Raw genomic sequence first — 11,212 nt, forward strand, 5'->3', positions numbered from 1 at the left:
TCGAGTGCTCGCTTATGATGAGCTTGAGCAAGAGCAGCTGCGGCAAGATGACGCGTTGCTCCTCGAGGAGGATCGTCTTCAGGCTGCTGTACGAGCTGCTCGCTACCAGCAAGCTTTGCGTCGCTACCATAGCTGCAAAGTTAATGCCAGAAGTTTCGAGGAAGGCGACCTTGTTCTTCCGCGCGTTCAATCCGCCAAGAATTCCAACAAGTTGACGCCGAAGTGGGAAGGCCCTTATCGGGTAAAACGAGTCACTAGGCCTGGCGCTGTCCACCTTGAGACCGAAGATGGCTTTCCAGTGAGCAAATCCTGGAATATAGAGCATCTTCGTAAGTTTTACCCATAAGGCGCGGTTGCCGGAACCTGCAGTTCCGACAACCACCTTTTGTACAAGCCTTGCCGCTGTTGCATGTAACCCTTTGTACAAAGCCGGGCGCAGATCCCGTGCATAAATAAAGATTATATGCTCAGCACATGTTGTCAAATTTCATGCTTTCCTTCTTTTTGCATGCATTATCTGACATTTTGTGCAGCACTTGCCCCCGGTAAGCAATAACGAGCCTTAAGGCTCCATATCTTTATTTTCTCTTCTTTCTTTTGATCAAAAAGAAGGTTCCTTCGCCCACAAGTTCACCGGGGGGGGGGGAAGAGAGGATAAAGGTGTGGACCAAGCATCGTTCAAAGAAGTATAGCCTTGCCGGGACCCAGACGGCAGAAAAGCTAAGTTGCCAAAGTTTGAGCACAATCAATTTTAAATTTCTTAAGTTATATTCCTTGAACGACCGTGCCTTGTATGGAAAACCTGTGTGCGGAGGAACCGGTTCGTGGCTAGTTGCGCCCTTACTTTGTTTCGAGTCCACTCAACAATGTGAGTGTTCTGCGACTAGTTCCGACAAGGTTTCTTGCGGGAGGCAACACCGCCAGCAGGCTGCTGATGTTCCGCACTCAGCGCTCGCGGCAAGGGTGCTTGCGCCGGCAAGTTCCCTAAAAGCATAGGGCGAAAACATACAAGGGAGGGAATCAAGTAAAGGAAATAACATAGCAAATACTACCCAGGATAAAGTTATATTACAAAAGTGACTTGTTGCAGCACTGACTAAATTGTTCTCATAACTTAAATAATAGCGACAAGGAAGGGAGAAAAAGGGCGGCCTAATCCACGCGCTCGCCATCGATCCTCCTGACTTCATTCACCTTGTCCACAATGGGTGCGACAATGGCTTTGAGATCTTCAAGATCTGCACCCGTCGGCAGCTTCTTGAGGATGCGGGTGAGGTCGAGGCCCGGGTTGCGGAAGAGTATCTTCACCAACACCTTCTCCAAGACCTTGGCGCAGATTGCGCGCGACTCGTCAGCCAACTTCTTTGGGATCCTTTCCCGGAGCTGCTGGAGAGCCGTCGCCACACCCTTGAAGAACAGAGTAAGCTTGGCGCTGGGCTGGAGGTTCTCGTCGGTGGAGTACCCGAAGCCCGCCAAGTCCAGTTGCGCCAGCTCCTCGTCGATGGTTGCAGCAATGTTGACGAGGCCCTCCGTCCAGAGCTCCACCGTAGCCCTGAAGGTGTTCTGAGTCTCGGCGGCCCTCGTTAGCAGTTCCTCGTTGCCCTTGATCTCTTTCTTCAAGTCATCCTCTCGCCTCTTGGCGGCGTCCAGCGTTTCCGTCAATATGGCCAACTTCAGCTCCAGATCAGCACTTGAGTCCTTGGCGGCGTTCAGTTCCTTGGTCTTGTCGGCGAGTTGAACTTGCAGCTCGCCATGAGCAAGGGCATCCTTCTCGCGTTCGCACTGGAGTGCGGCAAGCTCCTCATTCTTCCCTTTCATGTCAGCCTCCAGCTGCGTCACCTTCACTTCCAATTCCTTCTTGGCGGCCTCAGCAGCCGCGGCAGCATCCTTTGCCTCCTTAAGCGCCCCGCCAAGTGACTGCTCCCGTGCGGCGAGCTCCTCTTCGTGGGTGTCCAAGTTAACCTTTTTATGCGTCAGTTCACCTTCCCGCCTGGACAGCTCCTCGGCGGCGAGCCTCTGCTGCTCCTCGGCCTCAGCCTTTTCAAGGATGAACGCCTTCTTCGCCTCGACAAGTTGCGCCCTCTCTTCCGCAATAGATCGGAGGGCCTCTTGGTTGCGGCTCTGGAGCTCCTCCGCATGCTTCTCTATGTTAACACCCGCCTGCGCGACAAGCGCTTCCCGGGACTCCAGCTTCGCTTGCCGGGCGCGGTAGAGCGACACCAACTTCCGGAGCAACTACTCCTCTTCGGACTCGCCGCTGCTGCTGCTTGGCGCATCAACCACTGCCAGCCCAGCAGAGGTGAGCACTTCCCCGTCAAACTCCTCTCCTTCGACCGGCGCCCTGGAGCTTGCGCCCAGGGAAGCTTGATGTAGACACCCTCGCCGGCCTTCAAGTAGGCGCCTGGCTGGGGCTCCTCGGAGCCCGGCGCTGCATCCGCGGCGGAGGGGTCGGCGGTCGGTGTAGCGCCTTGCGCTCCTGCACCCTCCGGGTCGTCAGTGCGATCACCGGACCCCTCGCCAGCTCCTGCGCCAGCAGCCTTGGCGACTTCTTCGTCGGCGGGTTCATCAGCGCCGGCCTCTTCCTCGTCGGCGGCGGCGTCTTCAGTGTTGCCGCGTGCGTCTTCCTCGCTGGTGGCCTCAGTCTCCATCGGGTCTGTGAGAGGGGGATCTGAGGACAGGAAGAGGAAGGAAAAGTCAAGGAAGGATCCAAAAAGAAGATCAGAAGAAGAACCCAAGGGAAAATTTCTGACAAGAAGGGTTACCTGTGCTGGGCTCCATGACCATGGGCTCCGCCACCAAAGGCTCACTGGTTCCGTCCCTTGCCGGGGACCTCTCCCTTGCTGGGGAGCACTCCCTTGTCGGGGAATCGCCCCTTGGTGGCCTAGTCGAAGCAGACAGCACCTCTGGAGCGGCCTCTGGTTGCTCCTGCTGGCCCTGCTCTGCTCCTACACAAGTAAATCAACAATCAAGATGTCAGCAAAAGAAAAAGCACCCATGCGCGCCCCACAACAGGAAGTGAACCAAATACTTACGCTGGGGGCTGTGCTGGGGGCTGCTTCGAGGAGATGGTACCGGGTCCGTCAAGGTAGTCTCGGACGTGTCCTCTACCATCGCAGCAGGATCGTCCTCGATGACAACCATGGGGACCTTGGCCCTCTTCGCCGCTCTCTCGGCCAAAGTCCTGAAATGGAACAAGGATTCAGAGGGAAGCAGATCAGATGCAAGATAAGAAACAACAAAGGTTGAAGAAATACAAGTACAACAAGAAGAAAATCTTACTCCTCCTCCTCTTCTTCCTCCTCGTCGGAGCTCAGCGCGGAGGGGTCGAAGTCTGGTACCCTTTCTGCGCAGTGAGGCGGAGGAGTAGGCTCCCTTGGGCGCTTGCCGGAGGCTACGGCAGGATCAGGCATGGCGGCTCGAGAAGACCCAGCCCCAGTTGCCGGCGCAGCATGAGATGCTCCCGCGGCAACGGTGCTTGCCGCGGTGGAGCGTGTTCCGCGGCGCTGTGGCTGTTGGCCCGTCTGCCGCCCTGCTGTGTCTCCGGCCCTGCGAAGACGCCTCCTTGTTTGAGCTGGGGGCTGCGCTGAGGGCCTCGTCTGTGGCAAGCTGCTTGAAGATGGTTGGCCACTTGCGCCCCCAGCAGGCTCGCTTGCCTCGGCTTCGGGCTCCTCCTCGCCAGCGACCTCCCCGCCAAGGTCCTCTCGGTCGGCAAGGCTTGCCGCCTCGACCGCCTCTGCCTCCTCCAATGTGAAGCCAAACTCGCCCGCGGCGGCGGCTGCCGCCGCCTCTTCGGCCCTGGTGGCGATGTACCGCATCTCGTCGTCGGTGGTGTCGCGGGTGAGGAGCCTCTGATCGTCGGCACGGACTGCTACCTCCACCAAGCTGTCGAGGAATTGCCGCACTACGTCATCGGCGGGCTCCTTCCAAGTTGGGATAATCCCATGCGAGTCGCACTCCGGTATCATTGCACGGATGCGATCAAGCTGGGAGTTGTTGCACAGTGGGATGACGCCCTGCGGCAGCCTGAACCAGTCCGGATGGTTGGCGTCGTGCTTGAATAGCTCCTTGAGCATCCCGTCAAGCTCCAGAACTGTGAAGTTGAAGTTGAGGCCTGGACGCCGCCTCATGATATCCGCCGGGCCGCCAAACAGCCAGGCGGGCCTCCCCCTCTCCTGCAGAGGGGCGACGCGGCGACGAAGAAAGTCCGCGCCAACGGCCCCGACGGTGAGCCCGGCAAGCCCGAGCCGCAGAATCCGGGTGGTGGCGATCTTCAGCTTGGCGTCGTCCGCCCCCAGAGCGCCCCAGTCGCCGCCGCGCACTACTCGGGTCTGGCGCAAAGTGGTGAAGGGCTACGAATCTGCGTCGACGATCCAACACCATTCGGCCCTCCACTCGTCCCATTTGCTGCGGAGCTCCCCCTCCAGATACACCTCCTTCTTGCCGACCCTTGAGATCCAGGAGACCCCGCCCGACAAGGGCTCTCCTTTCTCGACCCGGGGAATGAAATAATGGCGGAAAAGGGCAACATTGGGGTGGACTCGGACGAAGTTCTCGCAAAGATGCGTGAAAACCGCCATTGTCAGAACGGCGTTGGGGGTGACGTCAAGGAGATGGAGCCCGTATGTATTCATGACGTCGCAGAAGAAATCAGAAAAGGGCAGGCAGAGCCCGCAGTAAAAGAACACCGGAAAGAAATGATACCCTTTTGGGCATCGCTTCGAGGTGGAAGCTTCGGCGGAGAGCACCGGCGTGCGCGGATGCACCCGCGTCTCCGTCGACCAGAAGAGATAGAACTCCTCCAGCAGCGCCTTCGGAGTGAGCTCGGGGGGGAAAAGCGCTCGCTCCTTGCACAACGCCTCGAGCCGCTGCGCCTCAGTCGACTTCGCGCCCTTCCCGGTCTTCGGAGCCATGGCGGAGGCGGCGGGGAGCGCGGAGGCGTCGGCGGCGACGAGCGGCGGAGCGCTGCTCTCTTTCGATTTGGGAAGCGGAGGGGAGCGGCGGAGCTTTCTAAGGAAGAAACCGCAAATGGCAAAGGTGGGGGAACGGCCCCTGTTTCCTCTGCTTATAAAGAGGAGAGGCGAACGTTACGCATTTCTGGATTTAAGAATTGCCCATGATCTCTCCCACGACGTCGCGTTTAACGCGTGCTGTTACGGGAGGGCGCGGTGGATACGGAGTTAGATTTGGTGTGGACTTCGGCCGCGTGTGCCCGTGCCCTGTCTTGGGCCTGGCCCAACAGCGCTCGGCACCATGTGTGGCCCAGGCCCGGGGGCTCCTGTTGGTGTACTAAAGTAGGGGTACCTTAGTATCCCGAACTTGTGCACGGGCAGTAGCAGCGTCCCGCGGCAAGGCTTGCCGGGCGTCCGCCAAGATCCTCCGCCATTCCTATTGATGCCATTCAAGAACAAAGTGTTTAACTGAGAAGACAAAGCCCCGGCAAGAGGGGCTTGCCGGGAAGGACAAGACCCCGGCAAGAGGAGCTTGCCGGGAGGGCCAACCAAGGCATTTCAAGAGACTTGCCGTGATGAACCGCGCGTCCCGGCAAGACCCGGCGAGCGACAAGCTTGTGGGTGCGACAAGACAACGACCGCGGCAAGGCGCTTGCCGCGGCGAAGCCACCACTCTGCGCCCACGCTCCAGCGCACCCGACGACGTGTCGCCGCAGGATCATTTCAGGCGCACGTGGCGGGTAGCTGTGCAGCCGAGCGGTGCGAGGTGGCAAGCGGAGATGACGAGAAGGCCATCGTGGCGATCGATGGCGCCCCTAACGGTCGTTTCTTGCACTGTTTGGGCGACCGGACGGGCATTAAATGCCCTTGTCCCCTGCCGTCAGAGTTAGGTAGGGGGGACTGTAGATAGCAGTTGTACCAACCCCTCTTTTTACTTTTTTACCCCTCTCTCTGCGTTGCCACCTGTCGGTGACCCCTTTAACCTATAAAAAGGAGGCCCATGCGCACGTAGAAGGGGTTGGACTCATTCGAAACTGCAACACACCCACGCTCTCGAGCAAGAACAGAATAGAAAACACAAAGCAGCAGTAGGAGTTTTATCTCTCCGGAGAGCTCCGAAGCTGGGTAAAATCCCTCGCGTGCTTAGCCTCGATCTGCTCTTCGTGCGCCCTCCGCTCCCTGCCGGACTGAAAAGGGGCCCTGCCCCATAGGTTCTCGTTTTCCCACGACATAATAATAGTAGCGGTAGCAAAAGTAAAGATAAATGTTTTTGGGTTTTTGTAGTAGTTGTAGCAGTAGCAACGGGAAAGTAAATAAGCGAAGAACAGTATATGAAAAGCTCGTAGGCAATGGATCAGTGATGGATAATTATGTCGGATGTGATTCCTCATGCAATAGTTATAACATAGGGTGATATAGAACTAGCTCCAATTCATCAATATAATGTAGGCATGTATTCCATAAATAGTCAAACGTGCTTATGGAAAAGAACTTGCATGACATCTTTTGTCCTACCCTCCCGTGGCAGCGGGGTCCTTACGGAAACTAAGGGATATTAAGGCCTCCTTTTAATAGAGAACCGGAACAAAGCATTAGCACATAATGAATACATGAACTCCTGAAACTATGGTCATCACCGAGAAGTATCCCAATTATTGTCACTTCGGGGTTGTCGGATCATAACACATAATAGGTGACCATAGACTTGCAAGATAGGATCAAGAACACACATATATTCATGAAAACATAATAGGTTCAGATCTGAAATCATGGCACTCGGGCCCTAGTGACAAGCATTAAGCATAGAAAAGTTATAGCAACATCAATCTCAGAACATAGTGGATACTAGGGATCAAACCCTAACAAAACTAACTTGATTACATGGTAAATCTCATCCAACCCATCACCGTCCAGCAAGCCTACGATAGAATTACTCACGCACGGCGGTGAGCATCATTAAATTGGTGATGGAGGATGGTTGATGATGACGACAACGACGAATCCCCCTCTCCGGAGCCCCGAACGGACTCCAGATCACCCCTCCCGAGAGAGATTAGGGCTTGGCGGCGGCTCCGTGTTGTAAAACGCGATGAAACTTTCTCTCTCATTTTTTCTCCCTGAACTTGAATATATGGAGTTGGAGTTGACGTCGGTGGATGTCCAGGGGGCCCAGGAGATAGGAGGCACTGCCCTAGGGGAGGGGGCGCACCCCCCTGTCTCGTGGACAGCCTATGGGCCCCCTGGTATTGATTCTTTCGCCAAAAATTCTTATTAATTCCAAAAAGTGCCTCTTGGATTTCCAGGACATTCCGAGAACTTTTCTTTTCTACACATAAAACAACATCATGGTAGTTCTGCTGAAAACATCGCCAGTCCGGGTTAGTTTCATTCAAATCATGCAAGTTAGAGTCCAAAACAAGGGCAAAAGTATTTGGAAAAGTAGATACGTTGGAGACGTATCAACTCCCCCAAGCTTAAACCTTTGCTTGTCCTCAAGCAATTCAGATGATAAACTGAAAGTGATAAAGAAAAACTTTTACAAACTCTGTTTGCTCTTGTTGTTGTAAACATGAAAAGTCAGCATTCAAGTTTCAGCAAATATTATGAACTAACCATACTCACAATAACACTTAGCTCTCACAATTACTCATATCAATAACATAATCAACTAGCGAGCCATAATAATAAAACTCGGATGACAACACTTTCTCAAAATAATCATAACATGATATAACAAAATGGTATCTCGCTAGCCCTTTCTGAGACCGCAAAACATAAATGCAGAGCGTCTTTAAAGATCAAGGACTGACTAAACATTGTAATTCATGGTAAAAGAGATCCAGTCAAGTCATACCCAATATAAACCAATAGTAATGAATGCAAATGACAGTGTGCTCTCCAGCGGGTGCTTTTAATAAGAAAGGTGATGACTCAACATAAAAAGTTAATAGATAGGCCCTTCGCAGAGGGAAGCAGGGATTTGTAGAGGTGCCAGAGCTCGATTTTAAAATGGAGATTGAATAACATTTTGAGTGGCATACTTTTGCTGTCAACGCAACAACTATGAGATGGTTGTATCTTCCATACTACATGCATTATAGGCAGTTCCCAAACAGAATGGTAAAGGTTTATACTCCCCCAACCACCAACAAGCATCAATCCATGGCTTGCTCGAAACAACGAGTGTCGCCAACATACAACAGCCCTGGGGGAGTTTTGTTTAATCATTTTGATTTGCTTTGATCTTTTTGGATCATGGGACTGGGCATCCTGGTTACCGGCCCTTTCTCGTGAATGAGGGGCAGAGTCCACTCCTCTTGAGAATAACCCACCTAGCATGGAAGATATAGGCAGCCCTAGTTGTAACATGAGCTGCTCGAGCATACAAAACAGAATTTCATTTGAAGGTTTGGAGTTTGGCACATACAAATTTACTTGGAACGGCAGGTAAATACCGCATATAGGTAGGTATAGTGGACTCATATGGAACAACTTTGGGGTTTAGGGAGTTTGGACGCACAAGCAGTATTCCCGCTTAGTACAGGTGAAGGCTAGCAAAAGACTGGGAAGGGACCAACTGAGAGAGCGACAATAGTCATAAACATGCATTAAAATTAATTTACACCGAATACAAAAATGAGTAGGATATAATCAACCATGAACATAAATATCGTGAAGGCTATGTTGATTTGATACAACTACATGTGTGAACATGTGCCAAGTCGAGTCACTCAATTCATTTAAAAGAGGATACCATCCCATCATACCACATCATAATCATTCTAATAGCATTTTGGCACGCATGGTAAACCATTATAACTCATAGCTAATCAAGCATGGCACAAGCAACTATAATCTCTAAATGTCATTGCAAATATGTTTACTTCATAATAGCTGACTCAGGAACGATGAACTCATCATATTTACAAAAACAAGAGAGGTCTAGTTCATACCAGCTTTTCTCATCCCAATAAGTCCATCATATATTGTCATTATTGCCTTTCAATTGCACGACCAAACGATGTGTATAATAATAAGAGTGCACGTGCATTGGACTAAGCTGGAATCTGCAAGCATTCAACTCAAGAGAGAAGACAAAGAAATATGGGCTCTAAGTTAAATAGACAATCATGCATATAAGAGCCACTAAGCATTTTCAATAAGGTCTTCTCGTCCCCCAAAGGAAAGAAAAGAAAAGAAAACTCTTTACACGGGAAAGCTCCCAACAAGTAAGAAGAAGAACTAGAAATCTTTTTGGGTTTTCATTTTAGTTTCTACTACAAGCATGGAAATTAAATTAACTATTTTTTTGGTTTTTCTTAAAGTTTATCAAACACACAAGAAGAAAACTAGAAAAAGAAATTTAAACTAGCATGGATAATACAATGAAATAGTATGATCACCGACGACTAGTGTGTGAACATGAATGTAAAGTTGGTGAGAAATATGTACTCGCCAAAGCTTAGGCTTTTGGCCTAAGTTGGTCTAGTACCAAGGACCGCCTGGCTGATATCCATAAGTGGAACTGGGGTTGTACTGAGATGAGAGGCGACCGCATCCTGAGCAGCAGCGTGTTGGCGAGCTGCCTCCATTCCCCTCTCGTATTCAGCTGCTTCTTCCCTGGTGACAACATATCTTCCTTTTGCCTGATAATCAAAAAGGTAGGGAGCAGGAAGAGTAACAAGGACGACGTTGCGTCTGTCATAGATTAGTCGATAATGGAGGAATTGTTCATTCCTCTCAAGAAAATGATGATCGAACATAGCTTCTTTATCCAAATAAACAGGAGGTAAAATCATATCCCCCTCTCGTGGAGCTATATTAAGGAAATTAGCCACATGGGTTGCATAAATTCCTCCAAAGAAATCACCCCTTCTACTATTATTCTACAACCTACGTCCAACTATTGCCCCCAAGTTATAACCTTGCACAACACTCTTGAGGACACAAAGATCATGGACACACATGTGACATGCTTCGTCTTTACCGTTAATGCATCTACCAATAAAGAGAGCAAAACAATGTATAGCAGGAAAATGAATGCTCCCTATGGTAGTTTGTGTTATGTCCCTAGATTCTCCCACAGTAATACTAGCAAGAAAATCTCTAAATTCAAATTTCTGAGGATCATTAATATTACCCCACTGCGAGAGTTTGCAAGCAGTTGTGAAATCCTCTAAATCCATGGTATAAGATGTATCATAAATATCAAACATGAGACTTGGAGAATTACGCGTACAGTTATACTGGAACCTCCACACAAAGGAATCAGTCAGTTGATAGTATTGAGGACACTTATCTTGTAAGAAGTCCTCCAGCTCGGCATTGCGCACATACGCGTCAAATTCCTCCTTGAAGCCTGCTTCGACCATACACTCATCGGATGGCCACTCACAAGCCTGTACATTTGCGTCCCTCGGCAATTTAGCATCTTGCTCATGTATAGCAATCCTTGGCCCTTTCTTTGCCGAGGAACCACCTTGGTACATTCTTCTAAGCATATTTCTTTTTCTGAAAATTTCTGAAATTTTAGTAACTTCAAAATAAAAGTGAATAAAACTAAACAAGATTGATAGCAACTACTCCTACAAGTGCCTAGAGCCTATATCATGCATTGGAATTGCTTGGGACCTCTAAAATTTAACATGCAAGCTCAAGAACATGGTCACTTATGCAGCAAAAATTTGCAATGAATAAAGCACTAGAACTAAAACTAATTGGACCAATGGAGGAATCACATACCAAGCAACAATCTCCCAAAGCAGTTTTGTGAATGAAGCTTTGAGCAAAGAGATCGAAAATCGCAGCAAAACGAGCTAGAACTCGTGCTTGAGCTGGATGGGGATTTTTTTGGGTAGAAGCTGAAGTGTGTGGTTGCTGGCATAAGTGGAGGGGAGCCACCAGGGGCCCACGAGACAGGGGGCGTGCCCTATAGGGGGGAGCCCTCCTCTCTCGTGGCCTGGTGCTTGCCCTTCCTGCAGTGTTTTCAGTGCCTAAAATCCTCAAATATTCCAGAAAAAATCATACTAAATTTGCAGGGCATTTGGAGCACTTTTATTTTCGGACTATTTTTTAATGCACGGATAATTCAGAAAACAGACAGATAATACTATTTTTGCTTTATTTATTCTAAATAACAGAAAGTAAAAGGAGGGTACAGAAGGTTGTGCCTTCTAGTTTCAGCCATCTCATGATCATCAAAATGAACCCACTAACAAGGTTGATCAAGTCTTGTTAACAAACTCATTCCGAATAACACGGAA

The sequence above is a fragment of the Triticum dicoccoides genome, chromosome 5B (genome assembly GCF_002162155.2).
Source record: "Triticum dicoccoides isolate Atlit2015 ecotype Zavitan chromosome 5B, WEW_v2.0, whole genome shotgun sequence".
NCBI lineage: Eukaryota > Viridiplantae > Streptophyta > Magnoliopsida > Poales > Poaceae > Triticum > Triticum dicoccoides.